Source organism: Pelodiscus sinensis, chromosome 9 (assembly GCF_052426305.1).
Source record: "Pelodiscus sinensis isolate ZL-2025 chromosome 9, ASM5242630v1, whole genome shotgun sequence".
Taxonomy (NCBI): domain Eukaryota; kingdom Metazoa; phylum Chordata; order Testudines; family Trionychidae; genus Pelodiscus; species Pelodiscus sinensis.
This window is the reverse complement of record NC_143060.1, coordinates 53,439,288-53,467,074: the sequence shown is the minus strand read 5'-3', so window position 1 is coordinate 53,467,074 and position 27,787 is coordinate 53,439,288.

Here is a 27,787-nt window from a genome sequence, read left to right as displayed (position 1 = left end):
GGGCTAAAGGAGGAATGGGCACATGGGGAAGAGAAGGGCAGTTGCAGGGGTCAGAGAGGATGGAGAGGAGGACAAGTCCCAAGAGGACTGAGGAGAGTGAGAAGGGCAAGTGCCAGGACAGCAGACGAGCATGAGGGGTGAAGGGCAACCTCAGGCACCAGGAAAGCAAATGGGATGAGGAGAAGGTGAGAGACATGGCAACAGAAGGGGAAAGGGAGAGGTTTATAATTTGGGTTCCACAGTGGCACACATTGGAACAAATGCACATGTGAAAGTAGAAAGAATTATACTGTAAGAGAAAGATGAATTGTGCTCTAATAATTGAATAAGTTGAAGGAATACTGTTTGTCTTTTAAGAGGAAGAAGAAAAGTATGTTAATGTTGTTTGTAGGTATGCAGATCAACGTGCTAGCCACGTGGGCCTGAGTTAACAGGAAAAGGAACATTAAGTGTTAAGCAGAAAGTAATTGAAATAACCAGGGAGATATGGACAGGAGATTGCTGTGTGCTTGATGTTGAAATGAAGATGCTTGACTAAGTCTCACACTAATCATGTGAAGTTTTGCCCCTCCTTTTAATCCTGTTAACTTGGCTTTCTTTTGACTGTATAAATCAAAGGGTTTGAACCTTGTATGGGGCTCACATTTTCTGGGTTAATTTAGCAGAGCTTTGCTAATAAAACAGAGCAGTCTGACAAATCTGTGAGTCCTGTCTGACTTTGACACACATGACCTCAATATTGGTGCACAAGACAAAATTCACTTCACTCATGGATGGTCCTAACCTAGCATTCTTAAGTTCTTGGGTGATTCCCTGTCCAAGTTGAGATTTCTTTTGAAAACAAGTCCCTTAATTATGCTGTATCAAATGCATATCTGTAAAATGGGAATCATAATGCTTTTTTACCATGTAGGAGTTGAGGATAAATGTATTAAAATGTGTAAGGTGCTCACCTATATAATATTGGGAGATTCATTAAATGATTATTCTAAACGTGAATAAAATATCAAACTTCAATATTTCTAGCCCTGTCCCTTTAAATTTGAGATCAGCAGTATAGCTCTGGAGAAGAGGAAAGGCTCTCCTTTAATTGTTTGAGTTGCTTATGACAATCCATGAGCATGTTTCCTTTGAATTTACAAATGTACAAGGAACGTTTTCTGGATCACACACCATTCTAGACTCTAGGTCAGGGCTACTCAACTTTGGAAGCCCCAGGGGCCACAATGATATTCACAGTACATGCTGAGGGCTGCAACTTAAGTGTGGTTGCATATACATGCAAATATATATGCAAATATATGCAAACAGCTTCTTTGACACAGTCGGGAATGAATACAAAGATTAAGGCAAGACTACACAACATGCAGGTCCCATTTAAGTCATTTCTGCTGATATTAATAAAATGCAATATTTACCCAATTTCCACCCATATGATAGCACTTTTAATGAGTAATGACAGTCCAGGAATTTAACTACTAAAATGCATAGCAACAGAAGACCATTACATTGACTTGCTGTTGAGCATGTTCCCAGTGGAGGCCATGTTCAAAGGATCCTATCCACAGGCTGCCTGTTAAGCCCTGCATAAACCCAGACTTCATTGTGGGCTGCAAAAAAATGGGCCGCAGGCCTCATGTTGAGTAGCTCTGCTCTAGATGTTACATAGGCTTTCTGTGTTTGGATTACATAAATACGCCTGCAAGAAAGTAATGTTGCTCTTTTCTAAATATTGAAATGTACTTGCTTCTTTGCCTACTTAGATCTTCTGACTCAGTCACAATTTCAGTTGGTGCAAAAGATTGGCTTTATTTTTTAAATCATTAGCAAGGATAGATTGCACTTCTGAAAACCTGAACTCTCTAGTCCAGCAACATCCATGGTCTGGCAGGACCACAGACGCTCCTGGACCAGAGAGTCCAGGAGTCTAATGACAGGAGGGCCAGATGGACTGCAGGCAGCAGGGTTGGTAGCCCAGTCAGGGCAGGCCCTGGCAAGCAGGGCTGGAGGCCCATGGAAGTCTTGCAGAAGCGTGATACAGGAACTAGAGCCCCATGGCAGTGCAGGGCCAGGACCAGAATATCTTGGCAGCCCAGGGCCAGAGCCATTCAGTATCCCCCAATAGCATAAACCCTATGGCCACCCTCAGCAGGAGCCATCATTACAGGGAGCTTCTGTATGCAGCTAGGCAAGCAGCCCAACCAAGCTAATGGTGGGGGAGGGAAACTGGAGTTAGGGTGCCTGCTGGGATCATAGCCTGTCAGCAGCAGGTGGTAGGCTTGGAGGCCAGTGGTAGGGAACCTTCCCTTCTATAGGAAATTAATTCAGGACTGGTCAGGTCCCACAGGTGCTGGACCAAGGAGATCCAGCCTGTATTAGCTAGCAGGAAACTGCAGAAGTGTTTACAGAAAGAAAGAAAGACAATGGATTACAGGAAGGCAGATTTTGGTAAGCTCATAGAGCAGGTAGGTAAGTTCCCATGGGAAGCAGGACTAAGAGGCAAAACAGCTGAAGACAGTTGGCCACTTTTCAAAGGGACATTATTAAGGGCCCAAAATGAAACTATTCCACTAGATAGAAAATATGGCAAGAGAACGCTTGGGCTTAACCATGAGATCTTACATGATCTAAAAAATCAAAAAGGAGTTGTATAAAAAGTGGAAACTAGGTCAAATTACTAAGAATGAATATAAGCAAATAATGCAAGTATGTAAGGGCAAGATTAGAAAAGTGAAATCACAAAATGAGCTCAATCTAGCTAGAGACATAAAAGGTCACAAGAAGACATTCTACAACTATATTAAAAGCAAGAGGAAGACCAAGGGCAGGACAGGCCCATTGCTTAGTGAAGAGGGAGAAACAGTAACAGAAACTTGAAAATGGCAGAGGTGCTTAATGACTTCTTTGTTTCAGTCTTCACCAAGAAGATGGATGGTGACAGGATGCCTAACATAATTAATGCTAATGGAAATGGGATAGGTTTAAAAATTAAAATAAAAAAAGAAGAAGTTAAAAATCACTTAGAAAGTCAGATGTCTTCAAGTTACTAGGACCTGATGAAATACATCCTGGAACAATCAAGGAGCTGTTAGAGGAGGTATCTGAGCGTTTAGCTATCATCTTTGAAAGGTCATGCAAGTCGGGAGAGATTCCAGATGATTAGAAAAGGGCAAATCTAGTACCCATCTATAAAAAGAGAAATAAGAGCAACCCAAGAAACTACAGACCAGTCAGCTGTGCCAGGAAAGATAATGGAGCAAATAATTAAATAATTCATCTGAAAACATCTGGAAAATAATAAGGTGCTAGGTAACAGCCAGCATGGATTTATAAAGAACAAATCATGTCAAACCAATCTGATAGCTTTCTTTGATAGGATAACAAATCCTGTGGATAAGGAGGAAGTTGTGGATGTAGTATACCTAAACTTTAGTAAAGCATTTGATATGGTCTCACATGAACTTATCAATAAACTTGGAAGATACAACCTAGAGGGGGCTATTATAAGGAGGGCGCATAACTTGCCGGATAACCATTCTCAGAGAGTAGTTATTAATGGTTCACAGTCATGCTGGAAGGGCATAACAAGTGGGGTTGCTCAAGGATCAGTTTTGGGATCAGTTTTGTCCAATATCTTCATCAACAATTTAGCTATTGGCATAGAAAGTACGCTTTGTAAGCTGGTAGATGATACCAAGCTGGGAAGGGTTGCAAGTGCTTTAGAGGATAGGGCCATAATTTAAAATGATCTGGGCAAACTGGAGAAATGGTCTGAGCTAAACAGGATGAAGTTTAAAGTGCTCCACTTAGGAAGGAACAATCAGTTTCACACATACAAAATGGGAAGTGACTGTGCAGGAAGGAGTACTGCGGAAAGTGATCTTTATAGTGGACCACAGTGGTTATAGTGGACCACAAGCTAAATATGAGTCAGCGGTATGACACACTGGTAAAAAAAGCAAGCATAATTCTGGGATGCATTAACAGGAGTATTGAGAGCAAGACACGAGAAGTGATTCTTCCTCTTTACTCTGCACTGATTTAGCCTCAATTAGGCCTCAATAGGTCTCGTACTGGGCACCACATTTCAAAAAAGATGTAGAGAAATTGGAGAAGGTACAGAGAACAGCAACAAAAATAAATAAAGGTCTAGAAAACATGACCTGTTAGGGAAGATTGAAAGAATTGGGCTTGTTTAGTTTAGAAAAGAGAAGACTGAGAGGGGACATGATAGCAGTTTTCAGGCATCTAAAAGGGAGTTACAATGAGGAGGGAGAAAAAATTTTCTCCTTGACCTTTGATGATAAGACAAGAAGCAATGGGTTTAAATTACAGCAGAGGAGGTTTAGGTTAGACATTAGGAAAAAAATCCTACTTGTCAGGGTGGTTAAACACTGGAATAAATTGCCTGGGGAGGTTGTGGAATGTTTGTCTCTGGAGATATTTAAGATCAGGTTAGATAGACATCTATCTGGGATTATCTAGATTGATAGTGCTTGGTCCTACCATGAGGGTTGGAATGGACTTAATGATCTCTCAACGTCCCTTCCAGTTCTAGTATTCTATGATTCTATGCTTCAAAGCAAAATAAAATACAATAAAATGAAATAAATTTAAAAATGGCCATTTCAAAATGCGTTTCCTTAATAAATGTGGCACTTTTGTAAGGATACAATTTACTCAAAGGTCATGATATATTGTGAATTGCTCCAAAGAGCTGAGGAACACTTGAAATAGTTTGTAGTTCTGTTTGCAAATACCCATTTTTCATTCGTTTTGATGGTATTTTTCTGAATAGCAATTGTTACAGTAACATTCAGTTTGAAATTGTTACCCAAGGCTATGTCGAGACTGCAAGCCTCTTTCGAAAGAGGCTCTTCGAAAGAGCCTCGTTCGAAAGAGAGCGTCTAGACTGCACGCGGAATTTCGAAAAAGCGGCTTGCTTTTTCGAAAGAAAGCACCCAGTGAGTCTGGATGCTCTCTTTCTAAAAAGCCTGTTTGCTTTCAAGAATGCCTTCTTTCGAAAGAGCACTTTCGAAAGAAGGCGTTCTTCCTCGTGGAATTAGGTTTACCACCGTCGAAAGAAAAGCCGCATTCTTTCGATTTAATTTCGAAAGAACGTGGCTGCAGTCTAGACGCAGGTGAAGTTTTTTCGAAAAAAGGCTACTTTTTTCGAAAAAACCCCTGAGTCTGGACACAGCCCTAGTGATTCAAACTGGATGTTCACTGAAGCCAGTGGAAGTTTTGTGTGTGCATGTTTAATAGGAGGTGTTTGGTTCTAAGAGTTTAGTGGAGAAATTAAACCAAGAAGGGGGATTGTTATGTGTTTGTCAGCTTCTCTAACACAGAATCTGGTTTCTTTTGTTATGAAGAACATTTTAGTAACATCTGGGGCATTTTTGTGCCTTTGTGGGAAAGGAACAGCAAGCTGGGAGAAGCGAGAGCTTCTGTTTCTCACATAGCAAGTATCAGACTGAACGAAAATATGGAGAGTATGCCAAGCAGCACATTCACCATGTAGTATGTGTTGAGACCTAACAAGACAAGTATTTAAAGAATGAAGAACCTATGTTAGCTTGTTAATAATCAGATGAACCCTAAATCACTATTCCTTTCCTTTTTATTAAGATTACATTAAGTGATATTTCCTATAAAAATATATTATCAGAATCAATTACATTTTTTACCTAATGTTAAAAGGGAGTATTCTGTACATTTTAAGCGGTTGGATGTGGCAGAGATTTTCCGGGATACCAGAGGTATCCCAGATAAGCTCTGTAGTCTAGTCTGGAAAAAGGCAAATGTAGTGCCCATCTTCAAAAAAGGGAAGAAGGATGATCCAGGGAACTATAGGCCGGTCAGTCTTACCTCAGTTCCTGGAAAAATCATGGACGGGATCCTTAAGGAATCCATATTGAGGCACTTGGATGAGAGGAAAGTGATTAGGAATAGTCAGCATGGATTCACGAAGGGCAAGTCGTGCCTGACCAATCTGATTAGCTTCTATGATGAGGTAACTGGCTCGGTGGACATGGGGAAGTCAGTGGATGTTATATACCTTGACTTTAGCAAGGCTTTTGATACAGTCTCCCACAATATTCTTGCCAGCAAGTTAAGGGATTGTGGATTGGATAAATGGATGGTAAGATGGATAGAAAGATGGCTAGAAGGCCGGGCCCAGAGGGTAGTGATCAATAGCTCGATGTCAGGATGGCGGTCGGTTTCTAGCGGAGTGCCCCAAGGTTCGGTTCTAGGACCTGTTTTGTTCAATATCTTTATTAATGATCTGGATGAGGGGATGGATTGCCCCCTCAGCAAGTTTGCGGATGACACTAAGCTGGGGGGAGAGGTAGATACGCTTAAAGGTAGAGATAGGGTACAGAATGACTTAGACAAATTGGAGGATTGGGCCACAAGAAATCTGATGAGGATCAACAAGGACAAGTGTAGAGTCCTGCACTTAGGACGGAAGAATCCCAAGCATAGTTACAAGCTGGGGACCAACCGGTTAAGTAGTAGTTCTGCAGAAATGGACCTGGGGGTTACAGTGGATGTTAAGCTAGATATGAGTCAACAGTGTGCCCTTGTAGCCAAGAAGTCTAATGGCATATTAGGTTGCATTAAGAGGAGCATTGCCAGCAGATCCAGAGATGTCATCATTCCCCTTTATTCGGCTTTGGTGAGGCCGCATCTGGAGTATTGTGTCCAGTTCTGGGCCCCCCACTACAAAAAGGATGTGGACGCATTGGAGAGGGTCCAGCGGAGGGCAACCAAAATGATTAGGGGGCTGGAGAATATGACTTATGAGGAGAGGCTGAGGGACTTGGGTCTGTTTAGTCTGCACAAGCGAAGAGGGAGGGGGGATTTGATAGCAGCCTTCAAGTTCCTGAAGGGAGATTCCAAAGAGGATGGAGAGAGGCTGTTCTCAGTAGTGACAGATGGAAGAACAAGGAGCAATGGTCTCAAGTTGTGGTGGGAGAGGTCCAGGTTGGATATTAGGAAAAACTATTTCACTAGCAGGGTGGTAAAGCACTGGAATGGGTTACCTAGGGGTATGTCTACAATACAAAGTTAGTTCGAACTAACTTTCATAGGCGCTACACTAGCGCTCCGTTAGTTCGAATTTAATTCGAACTAACGGAGCGCTTAGTTCGAACTAGGAAAACCTTATTTTATGAGGATTAAGCTTAGTTCGAACTTACTAATTAGAATTAAGGGGTGTGTAGCCCCTTAATTCAAACTAGTGGGAGGCTAGCCCTCCCCAGGTTTCCCTGGTGGCCACTCTGACCAACACCAGGGAAACTCTTCTGCCCCCCTTCCGGCCCCAGACCCCTTAAAGGGGCACGGGCTGCCTACGGTGCCCGTGCCAGGTGCAAGCCTGCCAACACCCAGCCAGCAGACCCTGCACCTGGCACGGATCGAGCCACGCACCCAATGACTCCCAGCCCTCCCCCTCTTCCTGGGACCAGGCTGGTGGCTCCCGGGAGCTTGCCCGGGACCGCAAGAGGCGGGCACCTGCGTGGGCTAGTACAGACATCGTGGACCTCGTCCACGATCTCCGCACCAGGCACAGGAAAGTGGCCGTCTAGGGCAGGAGAGCTGCCAGCCTGGCCAGCTAGGAGCATGTGTGCATGAGAATCAAGGGGGTCCAGTAAGACCCCCCGACCCTGAGCCCTGAGCTTACAGTGGACGTCCTGGGTCAGACCAAAGGTCCATCTAGCCCAGTAACCTGTCTGCTGACAGCGGCCAACCCTAAGGACCCTGGAGGGGATGGGACCTGTTCCCAACCCCTGATCATTTTAGTTGCCCTCCCCTCTCCCAGCCTCTCTCTTCCCCTCTCCTACCTCCTTTTCCCAGTCTCCCCCAGTTTTGTTCAATAAAGACAGATTCCATTTTGGAAGACACATTATCTTTATTTTGTACATCAAGAAGAGGGGCTAGGGAAGGTTAAGTGGAAGGAGGTGAGGGAGGAATGGGGCACGAGCCCCCGATGGGGAGGACTGGGCTGGCTCTGCGGGCTTCTGGGGGTGGAAGCTCTCCTGCAGTCCCCCAATGGCCCCCTCTCCCCAGATGGCAGCCTGCGGCAAGTGCAGCCAGGCTGATGGCCGAGTGGTGTGATGTGCCCAGTGTGGGTAGTCCGGGCAATCCAAGCCAGGACTGCTTTGCAAGCGGGGCATCCCTGAGAACTGTCTGTCCGGGGTGGGGGTTGGGACCCTTTAATCACAGCCCTCGGCTAGCCTGAGACAGCATTTCCACGCTCTAAGTTCTTCTCTGATGCCCTGCCGGCACTGCTTCCTGCCATCCTTAAAACCGGTTCAGGGTCCACTTAATGTAGACATGCTAGTTCGAATTAGCTAATTCGAACTAGTTTTTTAGTCTGGATCCGTTAGTTCGAATTAGCTTAGTTCGAATTAACTAATTCGAACTAAGTTAGTTCGAATTAATATTGTAGTGTAGACATACCCTAGGGAAGTAGTGGAGTCTCCATCCCTAGAGGTGTTTAAGTCTCGGCTTGACAAAGACCTGGTCGGGTTGATTTAGTTGGAATTGGTTCTGCCTAGAGCAGGGGGCTGGACTTGATGACCTTCTGAGGTCTCTTCCAGTTCTATGATTCTATGTACACTTAATGATCCAAGGTCAAAAAATATGTCCAAATAATTTTTACAACTAAATAACTCTATTCTATTTATCATGGAGGCATGGCAATATCTAGTAGGTTGTTAGTATGAGTTGTGCACAAAAGCAGTGGGAAATGTGTTATGTGTTAGCTGAAAAATTTGATCTTGATATATGGCTCAAACTACACTCAGAACATCTTATTTCATCACACCACCCATCCATACAGAGTAAAGTCTCCTCCCGCCCACTTGATACTCTCAACCATGATGGCAGAGTTTGAGCTACAGTGAATATTGTTGGATATTTCATATTGTAATTTCAGGTAATTCCTTCTATGATATTGCTAATATAATACTCAGTTTTGAAGCTTGTTCAATGGGATCTGATCCAGGTATCCTTGTCAGAATCCCACAGAAATCAATGAAGCTCCTTGTGCAAGATGAAAGTCTGAGTAATTAACTTTCAAAATCTTGTTTCCAAATGGCAGGATATACCACATGTGACATTTAAATACTGTTTAATTTCGTTGTGGTAAGTTTGGTATTGGGAGATGTTGCCAGGCAACCAGAATATGCCGTATATATTCCCAGTGTATCATTTGATTGTTATAGGATGGGGGGGGGGGGATTCAAATGCTATGAGACTGCTTTTCTAAACCATTATTTTCATCTCTTCATAGGGTTCTAAAAATTTACAGAGTGTCATCCATTTGATCAACTGAGGATGGTGGGGGGGGGAGGGGGAGTTTGTGTATGTGAAGCATGGACTAATACCATTGGACCCCTACAAATGATATTTACTACAGCACCCAACTATCCTTGAAAATCATATAATCTTTGGGGCCTAAATGCATTTGTAAATCTGATCTATAGTGCCTAATGTTTTTTTGATTGTAGTGAATATAGTGATGCGAATTTCTCTTGCTGATGCTGGTAATTCACATTACTATCTTTTTATCATTGATCTCAGAACTGTATTTTATTATTGTATTAAATTATTAAAAAGATATTAAGAGTCTACAGGACTTTCTGTCTCTGGCTAGCCATTCCAATCTGTTTTTATGAAGTAGCTAGAATGTTTTCTTTCAGTCACAGCTGATGTCCATGCTTTTGTTATTTTTTCTATTACTTTCTGTCTCCAATAAGTAATTCATGTGAGAGATATTATGAAATTTGGTATTAAATATTTGTTTGGCTTTGTGAACATAAAGATCTTAATCCATTTTCCCTGTTAGAATTTAAATGAGAGGATTTGTCATTATGCAGCCAAGAAATGCTGGAACTGACTTCTGGTAATGTGGCCTAATGTCATGACATTTTTAAAAATGTTTAAAGATGGAGGGAAATACTCTGTACAAGTCTAGGAGCTAGAGATAATATTATTTTTGTGCATGTAGGTCCTGATCCTAAGTTACTACAGCATTGAAGATCAGGCTGTGTCTGGATTTGCTTCAGTGTAAAGAAGGGATATGCCATGCAGAACTCCCCGCTTACTGTTACTTTGGAGAATTAGAGCCCCAATTCCACAGTACAATTGCCATTAGTATTAGCATTATATGAGAAGTAGTGGAAGGTCTTTGGCCTGGTCCAGCCTTGCGGCTCATTAGCCAGGTGGCCGGGTGTAAGCCAGATGGCTTAGTCCTGGGGCTTGGGCCTGTGCTCAGGCCACTAAATAAACCCCTGAGTGTCCCTTTCAAGCCTGACCCTGAGTACAGGGTAGGGCAAGCAAACAAGTGCAGTTCAACAATTTAAGTAAGCCAAGGCCCTGGTGCAAGGCGGGCAGGTAAACAAACAGAAGTTCAACAATTTAGTTAGGCCTAGGCTCTGGTTCAGGGTGAGCAGGTAAACAAACAGAAGTTCAACAGTTTAGGTAGGCCCAGGTGGAGCAGGTAAACAGCAGTTTATTTTCAGGAGAGGGGGAAGACTGCCACCCAGCGTGTGGGGTGGCAGGGAGGACATGGGCCCTCCCTACTCCACCATGTTCTGGCCCAGGGCCCTGGCAGTGGTAGGACTGATTGCCACGGGGTCAGTGGGAACCCTGTCCACAACATGCTGACTCACTTGAATACAATGAGATCAGTCTGACTGTCGTCAGCTTCCCCTGAGACACTTCCAAACTCCCCCTTGGAGTATACCTGGCATCGCAATGGGTTCTCAGGATCATCAGGTTCTGAACCTTCAGGCTCGGTCAATGGGTTTCCTTGTTGGTTTGGGGACCCAATAATCCGGGGGAACAGGGCCTGTTGGGCATGTGCAGCCATTTCTGGAACTTCCGCCTCCATACCTGGTCCATTGTGGCCACCAAGGGAGCAGCTTCTTCAGAGCCCCTGCTCCACAATCCAGCCTTCTGCCTGCAGGGGTTGGAGTATCCCTCAGTGTGCTGGAAGTTGATCCTGGCAGAAATCACCATGGTTGGAGACCTCCTGTACTATGACAGGATTGGTCCCAGGACTGACCCACTGGTTTTTTTTAGCAGGCTTCCTGCTTCTAACGTACTTACAAACATTTTGCTATTGCTTTTTGAGTTTTTGGCTAGCTGTTACTGAAAATCTTTTTTTTTTTTTTTTTTTTTTTTTGCTTTTCTTATTACATTTTTATACTTCATTTGGCAGTGTTTATGTTCCTTTCCATTTATCTCACTAGGACTGGACTTCCACTTCTTGAAAGATGCCTTTTTGACCCTCACTGCTTCTTTTACATGGTGGCTAAGCCACGATGACTATTTTTTAGGTCTCTTACTATGTTTTTTAATTTGGGGTATACATTTAAGTTGGGCCTCTGTTATGGTATCTTTAAAAAGTTTCCATGCAGCTTGCAGGGATTCGGCTCTAGTCACTGTGCCTTTTAATTTCTGTTTAACAAACCTCCTCATTTTTGTGTAATTCCCCTTTTTGAAATTAAATGCCAGAGTGCTGGACTGCTGAGGTGTTCTTCCCACCCCAGGAATGTTAAATGTTATTATATTATGGGCACTATTCCCAAATGGTCCTGTAATAGTTATTTCCTGGACCTTATCCTGTGCTCCACTCAGATCTAAATCGAGAATTGCCTCTTCCCTTGTGGGTTCCTATACCAGATGCTCCAAAAAGCAGTCATTTAATCCAATGAGAAATTTTATCTTTGCTTCTCTTCCTGAGGTGACATGTACCCAGTAAATATGGGGATAATTAAAATCCCCCATTATTATAGCATGCAGAATAGTGATAGAAATGTAGCCGTGGTAGCCTCTCTAATCTCCCTTAGAATTTCCATGTCAGTATCACAGTCCTGGTCAGGTGGTTCCTACTGCTAAATTCTTATTATTGGAGCATGGAATTATTATCCATAGTGATTCTATTGAACATGTTGATTCATTTAAGATTTTTATTCCATTTGATTCTATGTTATCTTTCAACATACAGTGCCACTCCACCCCCCACACAGCCTGCTCTTTCCTTCTGATATATTTTATATTCCGGTATGATTGTGTCCCACAGATTTTCCTCATTCCAGCAGGTTTCAGTGATGCTTATTATGTCAATCTCCTCCTTTAATAGGAGGTTCACCCATCTTATTAGTCAGACTTCTAGCATTTGTGTAGAAGCACTTCAAAAAATTGCCACTGGTTTTTTCTCTGCCCTTCCCTGATACACTGGATTTCTTTATATGTGTTTGTTCGTCTGCTCTGGCCCATTTTTTGTCCTCTCCCCTCCTCTCTTTCTGACTACAGCCTAGAGAATCTCTACCAATGGATTCTCCTTTAAGGGTACATCTAGACTACAGGCTTTTGTCAAGAGAAGCTTTGTCGACAGATACTGTCGACAAAGCTTCTGAACATAAGAACATAAGAACGGCCGTACTGGGTCAGACCAAAGGTCCATCTAGCCCAGTATCCTGTCTACCGACAGTGGCCAACACCAGGTACCCCAGAGAGGGTTGACCGAAGACAATGATCAAGCGATTTGTCTCCTGCCATCCCTCTCCAGCCTCTGACAAACAGAGGCCAAGGACACCATTTTATCCCCTGGCTAATAGCCTTTTATGGACCTAACCTCCATGAATTTATCCAGCTTCTCTTTAAACTCTATTATAGTCCTAGCCTTCACAGCCTCCTCTGGCAAGGAGTTCCACAGGTTGACAACACGCTGTGTGAAGAAGAACTTCCTTTTATTAGTTTTAAACTTGCTACCCATTAATTTCATTTGGTGTCCTCTAGTTCTTCTATTATGGGAACTAATAAATAACTTTTCCTTATCAGCCCTCTCCACACCACTCATGATTTTATAGACCTCTATCATATCCCCCCTCAGACTCCTCTTTTCTAAACTGAAAAGTCCCAGTCTCTTTAGCCTCTCCTCATATGGGACCCGTTCCAAACCCCTAATCATTTTAGTTGCCCTTTTCTGAACCCTTTCCAAGGCCAAAATATCTTTTTTGAGGTGAGGAGACCACATCTGTACACAGTATTCAAGATGTGGGCGTACCATAGTTTTATACAGGGGCAGTAAGATGTCCTGGGTCTTATTTTCTATCCCTTTCCTAATAATTCCTAGCATCCTATTTGACTTTTTGACCGCCGCTGCACACTGTGTGGAAGTTTTCAGAGAACTGTCCACGATAACTCCAAGATCTCTTTCCTGATTTGTGGTAGCCAAATTAGCCCCCATCATACTGTACGTATAGTTGGGGTTATTTTTCCCGATGTGCATTACTTTACACTTATCCACATTAAATTTCATTTGCCATTTTGTTGCCCAATCACACAGTTTGGTGAGATCTTCTGGGAGTCCCTCACAGTCTGCTTCTGTCTTGACTATCCTAAACAGTTTGGTATCATCTGCAAACTTTACTACCTCACTGCTTACCCCTTTCTCCAGATCATTTATGAATAAGTTGAAAAGGATTGGTCCCAGGACTGACCCTTGGGGTACACCACTAGTTACCCCTCTCCAATCTGAAAATTTACCATTTATTCCTACCCTTTGTTTCCTGTCTTTTAGCCAGTTCTCAATCCAAGAAAGGACCTTCCCTCTTATCCCATGGCCATGTAATTTACACAAGAGCCTTTGGGGAGGGACCTTGTCAAAGGCTTTCTGAAAATCCAAGTATACTATATCTACTGGATCCCCCTTGTCCGCATGTTTGTTAACCCCTTCAAAGAACTCTAATAGATTAGTAAGACAGGATTTCCCTTTACAGAAACCATGTTGACTTTTGTCCAACAAATTATGTTCTTCTACATGATTCACAATTTTATTCTTTACTATTGTTTCGACTAATTTGCCCAGTACTGAAGTTAGACTTACCGGTCTGTAATTGCCAGGATCGCCTCTAGAGCCCTTTTTAAATATTGGTGTCACGTTGGCTACCTTCCAGTCATTAGGTACGGAAGCCGATTTAAAGGATAGGTTACAAACCACAGATAATAGCTCAGCAATTTCCCATTTAAGTTCTTTTAGAACCCTTGGATGAATGCCATCTGGTCCCGGAGATTTGTTAACATTAAGTTTTTCTATTTGTTCCAAAACCTCCTCTAATGACACTTCAATCCGGGACAGTTCCTCAGATTCATCACCCACAAAGGACGGTGCAGATTCAGGAATCTCCCCAACATCCTCAGCCGTGAAGACTGAAGCAAAGAAATCATTTAGTTTCTCCGCAATGGCTTTATCGTCCTTGATTGCTCCTTTTATAGCTCGATCATCTAGGGGACCCACAGGCTTTTTAGCAGGCTTCCTGCTTCTAATGTACTTAAAAAACATTTTGTTATTTCTTTTTGAGTTTTTGGCTAGCTGTTCCTCAAAATCTTTTTTTGCTTTTCTTATTACATGTTTACACTTGATTTGACAGTGTTTATGTTCCTTTCTATTTATCTCACTAGGATTGGACTTCCACTTCTTAAAAGATACCTTTTTGTCCCTCACTGCTTCTTTTACATGGTGGTTAAGCCACGGTGACTCTTTTTTAGGTCTCTTGCTATGTTTTTTAATTTGGGGTATACATTTAAGTTGGGCCTCTATTATGGTGTCTTTAAAAAGTTTCCATGCAGCTTTCAGGGATTTGGCTCTAGTCACTGTGCCTTTTAATTTCTGTTTAACAAACCTCCTCATTTTTGTGTAATTCCCCTTTTTGAAATTAAATGCCAGGGTGCTGGACTGCTGAGGTGTTCTTCCCACCACAGGAATGTTGAATGTTATTATATTATGGTCACTATTCCCAAGCGGTCCTGTAACGGTTATATCCTGGACCTGATCCTGCACTCCACTCAGGACTAAATTGAGAATTGCCTCCCCCCTTGTGGGTTCCTGCACTAGCTGCTCCAAGAAGCAGTCATTTAAGCCATTGAGAAATTTTATCTCCGCTTCTCTTCCTGAGGTGACATGTATCCAGTCAATATGGGGGTAATTAAAATCCCCCATTATTATAGAGTTCTCTATTTTGGTAGCCTCTCTAATCTCCCTCAGCATTTCTATGTCAGTATCGCTGTCCTGGTCAGGTGGTTGGTAATATATCCCTACTGCTAATTTCTTATTATTGGAGCATGGAATTTCTATCCATAGCGATTCTATGGAACATGTTGATTCACTTAATATTTTTATTTCATTTGATTCTACATTATCTTTCACATACAGTGCCACTCCGCCACCCACCCGGCCTGCTCTATCCTTTCTATATATTTTATATCCCGGTATGATTGTGTCCCACCGATTTTCCTCATTCCACCAGGTTTCAGTGATGCCTATTATGTCTATCTCCTCATTTAATACGAGGTACTCTAGTTCACCCATCTTATTAGTCAGACTCCTAGCATTTGTGTACAAGCACTTTAAAAATTTGCCACTGGTTATTTGTCTGCCCTTCCCTGATGCATTGGATTCCTTTCTGTCGACAAAGAGCGTCTAGACTACATCCAGTTCTGTCGACAAAGCAAGCCGCTTTGTCGATATGACAGTGTAGATGTAATAACGCCTTCTGTCGACAGAAATCTGTCGAGAAAAGGTATTCCTCGTAGAATGAGGCTTACAGCCGTCGACAAAACTGCTGAGTTCTGTCGATGTTATGTCGACAGAACTCAGCACCAGTGTAGAGGCAGGTATAGTTTTGTCAACAAAAGTGAACTTTTGTCAACAAAATCCTGTAGTCTAGACACACCTTAAGAGAAGTCTCTATTCGATTTATGTGCTTCTCCGCACCAATTGGCTTTCCCCCATCTCTTAGTTTAAAAACTGCTCTACGACCTTTTTAATGTTTAGTGCCAGCAGTCTGGTTCCACCCTGGTTTAGGTAGAGCCCATCCTTCCTGTATAGGCTCCCCGTCTCCCAAAAGTGCCCACAGTTCCTAATAAATCGAAACCCCTCCTCCCTACACCTTCGTCTCATCCACGCATTGAGACTCTAAAGCTCCGCCTGCTAACCTGGCCCTGCATATGGAACTGGAAGCATTTCCAAGAATGCCACCATAGAGGTCCTGGATTTCAGTCTCTTTCCTAGCAACCTAAATTTGGCCTCCAGGACATCTCTCCTACTCTTCCCTACGTCATTGGTACCTACATGTACCACGACCACCAGCTTGTCCCCAGCACTACACATTAGTCTATCTAGATGCCTCGAGAGATCCGCAACCTTCGCACCAGGCAGGCAAGTGACCATACAGTTTTTCCGGTCATCACAAACCCAACTATCCATGTTTCTAATAATTGAATCACCCACTACTAATACCTGCCTCTTCCTAACGACTGGCGTTCCCTCCCCCTCAGAGGTATCCTCAGTGCAAAAGGATACCGCAACATCCTTTGGAAGGAGGGTCCCAACTACGGGATGGTTTCCCTCCGCTCCCATTCAATGCTCTGTTCCCCTGAGACTTTCATCCTCCTTAAGAGCACTGGGGCTCTCAGACTGGAGGTGGGACAGTATCACAGTCTCATCAATATAGCTCTCTTCCTCCCTTAGTTCCTCCAGTTCAGCCACCCTGGTCTCCAAAGCTTGAACTCAGTCTCTGAGGGTCAGGAGCTCCTTGCAATGGGTGCACACATATGCCAGTTGCCCTCAGGGCAGGTAATCATACATGTTACACTCAACACAATAAACAGGATAACCCCCAGTGTGCTGCTGGGCTTCTGTCTGCATTTTTTCCTATGAATGAGTTTGATCAATAAGGTTTCTAGTTAAAACAGGAAGTTTTTATTAAAAACTTTATACTGAACTATAAAAACTGGCAAGAGTACCTTAGCCCCTTCCCACTCCCCTTCCAAACTCCCTCTCAAAACTCCCTGTTCGCAAACTCCCTGGTCACTGACTCACAGCTTTATAATGCACTAGCCTACCTGGTAGCTCGGCCCCCCCGACTAAGGCTCAACCAATTAACAGAGGCTTCTAGATTTCAAACCTTTAGAAGCTCACAGCTTCCAGCTGCCGGCCACAGCACACGCTCCTTCAAACAAACAGATAAACACAAGCTCAACACACAGCAAGTAACCTCCTTCCCCCTGACACACAAACACACACTACAGACTTTGTCACGGCCCTCTTTCAATTTCCTGCAGTGATCCCTGCAAGAGGGTACACCCGCACCCCCTTACTGAAAGTCCTCTGGCCCTCTTTTTTGGGCACCTGATCCATGGGCCCCCCCCCCCCCAGCTTCCCCATCTCTGGACCCCCAGCCAGCTGCAGGTTCTGCAGCCAGTCTGTTTCCAAACCATGCCCAGAGAACATCTGTACACACCCGAGCTCCATCCCTTGCATTTCCTTATACTTGCATCCTGCCCCGATATCAAATGGCAGGACTATCTAATACCTGCCGAAGGTGAGGAACCCCAAGAACCAGTGTATATTGCACCTTAATCCCATGTCCCATTGGGGACATCAGTTGGTGGCTTGTCCACAGAGCCATAAGCATAGGAGTGTACCTGGCACAGTTCACCCCTATCCCCAACACCTGCCCCTTCTGCAGCCTGAGGGAAAACCTGGCACACACCTACCTTGAATGTGCCAGGTTGCAGCCCCTCTTCCAGGTCCTCCCGAACCTCTCACTGAGGTTCTGACTGCACTTTTCCCCTCACCTCTTTATTTATGCACACCCCATCTATGGCCTCACAAAGCCGCGAGACCTTCTCATCAACCTCCTCCTGGCCCGACAATATATAATACCAGGAGGAGGATGCTAGACAAGGGGATGCTCTGCAACTGTGGGGCCTATTTCCGCTCCTCCCTAGTGTCACATACTTGGGCAGAGTTCCTCTGGCGACATCCACTGGCTCAATGGACAGCTTCAAGGAGTAGTGGGAGCTGTCCAAGTTTCTCTGCTCAGTGTCCCGATCCGGTTCCCTCATTTTAAACCTTTGACCTGCACCCCTGACTCTGTTTTTCATCATTTGTTCCCCGTTATCTGTTGAGTCCAGGATCCAGTGGTCCCTCCTGCAAGGCTGGGGGAGGAGCCTTTGCGCCTGCCCACCCCCTTGAATTCTAATACTGTTCACTACACTGGATCACAGAAGTGCATTCCCAACCTAAAGGCTAGATGGTATCATTTGGCACAGTCATGCCTTGAAAAGAGAGGGGAATCACGCTGTGTAAGGCAGAACCCAGTTTCTGGGATACAGGTTATGCTGTGTGGCTAGCAGTCTCTACTTACTGAAAAATAATGGGAACCTGCCACTTGTCCTTTTGTGCATTGTGTGTTTCTGGTCACAAGAGCTGTATGGGAAAAATCCTCTGAGCACAGACCTAAACCACAGCTAAACTTGCTGGATTTTCTTCTGGAGAACATCCAGAAGAAACTATTCTGTTCTGTTCAACTAGTTCAGTTGAAACTATTAGCTATGCTTGTTAACACCAACTGAGAATGCGGTTCTTTTTAAAAAAAACATTAGATGAGAGAGAAAATATAGGCCTATATGTGCCAAGAATAAGGAACAACAATATGGAATGTGTTTCTACTCATTAGTTTAGATGTATGTAATGTAATATAGCTAACTATTAAAGCAGCATGTTACCTTATATTTCAAATGTTCATATATATGATTACTGTAAATTACAGGAAGCAATGATAGTCATTTAAGCTACAATCCATTGCAGAATCTATTTACAGGCTGTTATTCGCTAGAATCCATTTCACTGCTGAAGCAGGAGTAGTAACTCATGAGTTATGGGCTACAGTGGACCTGTCTGAAAGCAGAAGCCTTACCTGAATAGTTAATAAGGTGCTAATTGGGTAACTGGTGGAGAATTAAAAGGAAAGCACACAAACTGGCCAGGAAGATTGTATTGTGACTAACTGTGTACTTAGCGACTGGAAGTTAAGATTGTAGTCATCAGGTGTCATTATTGGCATCCTGACAGGTCTCTTGCTCTTTCTATGATGATAAACATTCGGCTGTGAGCATCTGCTCCTCTGTGTGTCATGTTGGCTTCCACCACATCAGAGCCCCCAAAGACCACAAGATCAGATTAGGATTGAAAGCACCAGGCCAGGTCTATTGTAAACGAAGCACAAGTAATAGATTTCCCAAATCAGATGTCCACAAGTAGGTTAAGAATTTGTGCCCATGACAATGGACTCATCTCAGTGACATGGGATACATCACTGCCCCCTCAGCCGGACAAAGACAACTCTTTGGGATACATGTTTATACATAGGTACAAACATGTTACACATTACTGCTGATGTATCAGGTGGTCACCCTCTGACACTACCTAAATGCAGCATAGGGATTCGATCACTACCTGCCATGCTGCCAATTTAGACCTTGTGCGGAACCTGGGTCAGTATAGTTCTGTTATCCCTGGGGTGTGTGTAGGTACTAAGGTGTTTCTTCATGAGGTGTTCTGACATGACCACTCTGGAATGTGCTGAAAGCCTATGCCTAGTATTTCTTAGGTATGAGTGTTTCTGTAATGTCAGCCCTGTTCTTGCCAACTTCTGTGAGCAGGGCCTGCCTCTTGCTCACAGCTTAGCTCTGCTTTATATTTGCAAAGTCTTGACCATTGTTGTCTGGGCCGCAGCCCTCATACTCAGCCTCTGATACATGGGCTTATGCTTCAGGCCCTCATCTTAGTACAAGAATAAACTGAATTTTCTTTGCTGCTCTTTATTACATGGCTACCAGTTCTTTTTGTTCTCCCTCTCCTGGTAGGGCATGATATTAGCCTATTATGAAACATCACAATCTCAATCACATCTGCTATAAAATTTGAAAACTGTTCCTACCCAGCAGCTTCCAAGTATTTTAAAATAAAAGGCAACTAATATATATATAAACAAGGATTACCTCTGATGTTTTGGCTTTACTTTTAGTATGGGAGCTCATAATTCATAAAAGAAAATGAAAATTTCAACACTGTTGTAGCCACTGTCTAATCACTCCCATATACTATATCAAAATACTTGCAATCCTGTTACAGTGCTTCATACGAGATCACTGTAGTAAAAACTGAATTATAAAGGGAAAACACAGATTTACCCATGGATCTCTCTTCATTTATCAGCAGTATATCTTTGATTTAGCCATCTGACATGTTGATTGCTTTAGCTTCCAGAAAGTGGTTGTTGTATCTAAAGCTAATTCTGTGTAATAAGGCCTATGCCATCTTAATCCTTATCTCAAGCACTGCCAAGTGGGCCCTTCAAAGTCTAAAGGAATTCTGTAAAGCTCTTTTTAACTCCTTTAAATGAATTTTACAATTCTGTGCTTTCCTTAATAAACTAGTAGAGAATGGGAAAAATATGTTGTGTGAATGCAAGTCTTCTGTTAACCTTAGGCTAGTGCTCCCAAAACACTTTACTAAGTTAGGGTATGTCTACACTACAGCACTAATTCGAACTAACTTAATTCTAATTAGTTAATTCAAACTAAGCTAATTCGAACAAGTGCATCTAGACCTAAAAACTAATTTGAATTAGCATTTTGCTAATTCAAAATAGCATGTCCACATTGAGTGGACTCTGAACTGAAGTTAAGGCTGGCCAGAAGCAGTGCTGGCAGGGCATCAGTTTAGGACTTAGAGCGTGGAGCTGTCTCAGGCTAGACGAGGGCTTTGCTTAAAGGAATCCAATCCCCACCCTGGACAGACAGTTCTCAGGGTTCCCCGCTTGCTTGTCTACCTCGATGAGGGACAGCAAAGCAGTCCTGGCTTGGAGTGCCATGAATGCCCACACTTGGCACATCACAGCACTCAGCCATCAGCCCGACTGCACTTGCCGCAGGCTGCCATCTGGGGGGTGGGTCAATCGGGGGTCTGTCAGGATCCAGGAAGCCCTGCAGGAGAGCTTCCACCCTGAGGAGCCTGCAGAGCCACCTCAGTCCTCCCCATTGGGTGCTTGTGCCCCATTCCAGATGGCAGCCTGCGGCAAGTGCAGTTGGTCTGATGACCGAGTGTTTGTGCCCCATTCCTCCCTCACCTACTTCCATTTACCCCTCCCTAGCCCCCATTCCTGATGTAAAAAATAAAGGACATGTGTTCAAAAATAGAAACTCTCTTTATTTAACAAAACTGAGGGGGGGGGGAATTAACCTCTGGGGAGACTGGGAAAAGGAGGTGGGAGAGAGGAAGAGAGAGGGTGGAAGAGGGGAGGGGGAAACCTGGGAGGAGGGAGCTGGAAGGGGGAAGCCAGGGGAAGAAGGAGGAGGGGAAGTATAAAACTATGGTACATCATATCTTCAGTACAGTGTACAGACGTGGTCTCATCACCTCAAAAAAGATGTTTTGACCTTGGAAAGGGTTCAGAAAAGGGCAACTAAAATGATCAGGGGTTTGGAACAGGTCCCATATGAAGAGAGGCTAAAGAGACTGGGACTTTTGAGAAAAGAGGAGACTAAGGGGGGATATGATAGAGGGCTAGAAAATCATGAGTGGTGTGGAGAGGGTGAATAAAGAAAAGCTCTTCATTAGTTCCCATAATAGAAGGACAAGAGGACACCAAATGAAATTAATGGGTAGCAGGCTTCAAACTATTAAAATAAATTCCTTCTTCACAAAGCAAATAGTCAACCTGTGGAACTCATTGCCACAGGAGGCTGTGATGGCTAGAACTATAACAGAGTTTAAAGAGAAGTTAGATAAAGTCATGGAGGTTGGGTCCATAGAGTGATATTAGCCAGGGGATAGGAATGGTGTTCCTTGACGTCTGTTTGTGGAAGGCTGGGAATGGATGGCATGAGACAAATGGCTTGTTCAGTGTCTTCGGTCCATCCCCTCTGGGGTAGCTGGTGTTGGCTGCTATTGGCAGACAGGCTACTGGGCTAGATGGACCTTTGGTCTGACCCAGTACGGCTATTCTTATGTTCTTATGTTCTAAGCTCAGGGCTCAGGGTCGGGGTTCTCACTGGACCACCTTGATTTTCATGCAAACCTGCTCCTGGGTTCGCATGTGGCCTTTGGTGGCCAGGCTGGCAGCTATCCTGCCCTAGACGGCCACTTTTCTGTGGCTAGTGTGGAGGTCGTGGACGTTGGAGGCCTCCCCCCAAACCTGGATGAGGTCCACGATCTCCGCACTAGACCAGGCGGGTGCCCGCCTCTTGCTGCCCCGGCCAGGCTCCTGGGAGCCGCTAGTCTGGTCCCGGGAAGAGGCGGCGGGCTGGGTGGCAGTGGGTGTCTGGCTCATGCCGTGCCAGGTGTAGGGTCTGCTGGCTAGGTGCTGGCAGGCTTGAACCTGGCTTGGGTGTGCCCCTTTAAGGAGGGGGGCAGAAGAGTTTCCCTGGTTTGGCCCAGAGTGGCCACCAGGGAAAGCTGGGGAGGGCTAGCCTCCCACTAATTCGAATTAAGTGGCTACACAGCCCTTAATTCGAACAACTTAATTTGAACTAGGCGTTAGTCCTCGTAGAATGAAGTTTACCTAGTTCGAATTAAGCACTCCACTAGTTCGAATTAAGTTCGAACTAGTGGTTTATATGTGTAGCGCCTATTAAAGTTATTCGAACTAATAGCTGTTAGTCCGAATTAACATTGTAGTGTAGACATACCCTTTGGCATTGGTGGCCAAACCCCCCTTTAGTAATATTTTTTTCATCTCTGTAAAACCCCATTGTATCTTTCTTTTTTGGTGAAATGGTTTAAATAGCTGAAAAGAAATATCAAAACCAGAAAAATACAGTATATTTTAATAGTAGTGAAATCTTTTTAAAAGTATGGTACGTTTCTACGTGGTCATTAACAATGTTGTAATGAACCCAGATCAAGATGCGGGTAAACAGAAGGAAGTGACTAGCTATTTCCTAGTGGGATAAGTATTGAGATATATACATATATATATAAAAAGTAAATATGCTATACAGATTCCATCTTGTGCACATGAGTATGTGAAATTAGAACATCGTATGATGGCATTTTAAAATAAGTATTCGGAGTAGAGATATGGCCTTGTGAGAATAAGCCAGGAACTGCAACAAGAGAAGTTAGTGTTAGTGGTCTAAGGAAGGAAAATTGCTCTTTTTTTAAGGTAAATTCAGAATACAGTTAGGGAACAGACCTTGAAGGCAATAGTTTGTCACAGATTTTTCTTGCATCACAAGATTGTACCTTGAGTTCTGTTTCTGTAAGTCCTTCTGTTTTAAGTGGCATTGCCAGAAACAAATCTGTTTGTGTCTGGTGGGGATGCAAATACTGCACATGTGCAAAACTTAACAAACTTCTCTAAATCTAGAAATGGTTTAGCGTTCCCATTATAAATGTAATGGAGCCCATCTCTCACACACACTACCAGCGTTACCAGTGAAAAATTATTTATTTTTCACGTATTTTTAAATCAGGAATAACCTACCTACAATACAGAGGCAGGCCAAGTATTCCAAGGTCTTTATAGGACCTCATATACAGGCAGTCCCCGGGTTACGTACAAGATAGGGACTGTAGGTTTGTTCTTAAGTTGAATCTGTATGTAAGTCGGAACTGGTGTCAGCCGCTGCTGAAACTGATCAGTTTCAACCGCGGCTGAATCTGGATGCCAGTTCTGACTTACATACAGCCACAAGTGTTCCCAAAAAAAGGTGACAGTACTCCATACTGGTGTGAACCATCACAAAAAAGCACTGTCCTCCAAGATCTCCGCTCCAGATGGCACAACACTGATATATATGGCTGGATGGCTGACAGCCTGGCCATGAGGGGCCATACCAGGAGCCTTGACTAGATCAGGAATGAGGTTAAGGAGCTCCGGAGCTCTGGCAGGGCAAGGTAGCGCAGTTCTTGCTCTGGGGTAGGACCCCACTCCTACCCTTACGATGCTGAGCTGCACTGCATCCTGGGGGCTGGTGCAGCCCTTTCCCCACCCCTAGAGGTGAACCGAGGTGAACCCAGGGCTGGAGATGCCCATTGTCACCCGCCCAGGAGGAGGAGGAAGACGAGGAAGAAACAGCCAGTTCCATCACATTGGAGCCAGTACCCCAGTGCCTGGATGTCTCCCAGGCATCCTCTGAGCTAGGGAGGGCATCCTCTGAGCTAGGGAAGGATCATCAGGTGAGTGCTTTTAGTTTTTCACACACACAGGGTGGGGATGGCGGGGGCTGTGGTGCGATTGTCACTCGGCCTTCTCGACCTGGCATCGCACTGCTCTCTGTGCATGTGCAGTGCCAGTCTGTGCCATGCAGCCCCCGGAGGCAGCCCTGGAGAACATTTCTGACCCGGGGGGGACACCCTCTCACCATCAGCCACTGCTGGAAGGAGGCTGAGGACAAGGGCAAATGCACACCCGCACACAGACTCTGGAGTGCCGCACATGAGCTCGCCTGCATGATCGAGGCAGCACCCTCTCCCGGGGACAGCACGGCCAGGCGTAGATGTGTGCGCGGCCCCAATGGAAGCCCAGGCTGCTGCAAGCCTCTCCTCAGCTATGGGATCCCAGTGTGGCTGGACACTTCTGTTGCTTGCCTGTCCATGGGATGGGGGGTGTGGGAAGCATGGTCCCCTGGGCACCTCTGGGCCCCTGTGCAGCAGGGCCCACTGTCCAGGAACACATGTCCTTGCTCCCAGGACATCACCATCCTCTGACCCCAGGACTTTTTCTCTCAACTCACTAATGAGGGCAGGCCTCAGGGACACTGTCTCCAGGAATGACTGAATATCTCTCTTTATTCTCTCTAGCTGAACTAGCCATGACTATGGCACGATCACCACCAGACAAGCCAGCTGTCTGACCCTGGGGGAGCAGCAGACATCAGAGGGTCCACGAGGATCTCATGAGGGAGCACAAGTCCATCCTCTGGGACATGCAGCAGATGCTGGCCCAAAAGGTCTGGGATGATGCACAATGGCAGATCTAGATGTGGACTGAGCTGCTGCAGCAGGGCTGTAACATGTGTGCCACCATCCGGGAGATAATGGCCTATCCAGCTCCTGTCCCTGCTTCTGTCTGTAACCCCCCTCCCATGCCAGCCTCTGCCCCCCCGCAGCCCGTCCCTACCCCCTCCCTCTCCCTGACCTCCCTCCCCCTGCCATGCCTGACCCCGCTCCAGCCACCCCTTCTGCCTATCCCCTTGTTCTCCCAGGACACCTCCACCCCTGAGGATGCCAAGGTCCCTGAACCCAAAGTGGAACTACCCCCCAAACTACACCCAACACTCAGCCCCAGCTCTGAGCTCCTCCTTCCTCCTCCAAGGTTCTCAGCCCCCCCTCCTGCCTATCTGTAGCCAGGTTCTCAGCCCCCACCCCCGTCCCAATCACTTTTATCAGAAAAAAAAGAAAAACTTCTGTTTTTGAACACAAAACTATTGTTTTTATTAACTGCACAGGGAGAGGGGGAAGGGAGGGGTTGTTATGGGGAAGGCAGAGAGGGGCAAGCCACAGAGAAACTCTCCCTCAGGGCTTCCCAGATGCGCATCTCCCATTGATGGGCCTGGCGGATGACAGCTGTGTGCAGCTGTTCGAAGGCACGTCCCTCCTGGCTGGCCTCTGCCTCTCACCTCAGAAGGAAGGCCTTCCCCTTCCTTTCCACAATGTTGTGGAGAACAGAACACATAGAGACTACCTTGGGGATGTTGTGCTCACCCACATTGAGACAGATCAGAAGGCACCTGAACCATGCCTTACAGCTCCCAAAGGTGCATTCCATCTGGATGCTGGCTCTGCTAAGGCAGGTATTGAAACGGTCTCTGCTTGGGCACAGTTTCATAAGCCACAGCATGAGGAGGTAGGCCACATCCCCCATGATGCATTGTGGCATCTCTATGTCCCCGACCCTGACATTGCGCTCAGGAAAGGAAGTGCCAGCCTCCAGCTTCTGGGAGAGGCTGGAGTATTTTGAGGAGTATTTTGAACATGCAGGCATCATATGCCCTCCCCTACCAGCCAATGAAAATGTCACTGAACTGTCCACGGTGGTCCACCAGGGCCTGCAGGACCATGGAAAAATATCCCTTGCAGTTGATATGCTGGGTGGCACAGTGTTCTGGGGCATGGATGGGGATGTGGTTTCCATCATTTGTGACCCTCCTCTTAGCTGGGGAAGCCCAGGGCGGCAAATGTGGCCACAATGGGGTCCAGATCTCCCAGGAGGATGACCCTGTGCAGCAGGATAGTGTTTATGGCCATCACCACTTGCAAAAGGAAACAAACACACACACAAAACAGAGACTCAAAGGGGGTGCCTGAACCCATTGGAAGTCCCCGGGTCCCCCCTTGCTCTCTCCCAAACACACAAGAAGACACCCTCTATGAAGCCCATGCTCCTACTGGGTTGTGTGAAGATGAGACTGCAGAACCCACCAGGGATGGGTTCCCCCCACACACACCCAGGCCATCCCCCACCCCCCAACTCCCCCTTTCTGTAGGTTCCCCATTTCCAGTACTCTCCCGCTCCAGGGACTGCAGGGCAATAGTGCCTTACCTCCATGAGGAGGGCCCTGATGGTGGACTTCCAACTCCAAACTGGTTGCCTACGAACTGATAACTGTCTGGGGTGGCGAGCTTCCATACGGCAATGGTGACCCGCTTCTCCAGGGGGATGACAGGTGGCATCTATGTGTCCCAGCTTTGGAAGGCAGGGGCAAGCCAGGCACACAGCTCCATGAATTTCTCCTTCCGCATGAGGAAGTTATAGAGCCACTGCTGTTTGTCCCACTGCTCCATGACCAGGTGGTCCCATCAGTTGGAACTGGTGTCCAGCCTCAAAAAGTGTCTCTTTACCATACGTTGTGGTTGCAAGGGCCTTTTTCCCACACACAAGCAGAGGGTCTTGCTGTTGAGCTCGGAGTCAAGCTCCTGCAGGACCATGAAGGCAGCCTGCACAAACTGCTGCAGAAACTGCAGCATGCCCATGTGGGGCCATCATATGCCCAGAGGCAGCTCCAGCTCCATGGTAAGGAGTATGCTCTGATGTCCTGAAGCTGGACAACCAGAGCATGCACTACAAAAGCTTTGCTGTTCCTCGGAGAGGTAGTCAAGCAAGTAAAAGACTCTGAGAAACGGTTGTCCAGGGGGGTCCTTTTAAGCATGGGTCTCAGCTAGCCTCAGGCAACAGCACCCATAAACAACTGCTGACTTAATGCCCTGCCTGAACTGGTTCTGGGTGGCCTTAAATGTGAGATAGCATCCACTTTCATTGCACTTTTCTGGAAAAGCTTATTCCAAACAAAGCTTGCAGTCTAGACACAGACTTAGTGAAACAAACTAGCACCTGTTAATTTAGGCTGTAGTTTAGGCAACAACAACAACAAAAAACATTTGATTTTAAAAAAATCAATGTACAATATTTTTATTTAGGTAGGTTTTTAAAATGTAATCAGATCTATTTTATTTTCCATATTTTAGTTCTTTAGTTTCTTTGCTAGTGGCATTTTAGTTCTTACATAAAAGAAAAAAATCTGAAAGGACTTTCACACTCAATTATTCATCTCTGCTGACAAAGGACCAATTCAGGTACTCATGATCATCCTTATTGTGAGAATAACACAAAGTCACACACACACATTTGATAAAGCTAATAGCCTTTAATAAGCAAATAGCTTGTATTATATCAACACATCGCTTTCTGATATATTGAACTTCCACAAGCCAATTAAGTTGGAAAGCTTCAACCCGACTGTACTCCATCTAAGTTAAGCCTTAACAGCCTAAATAAATACTGAAATTTAAAGGTGTACAATTACTTTGTTTAAAATAGTGAAACTCTTAAATAGCCTTTCATTGATAAGATGTAATATTATTTTGCATAAAATATGTGCACTGTGACGATGGACTAACACCCAACTAAACACTCTGGAT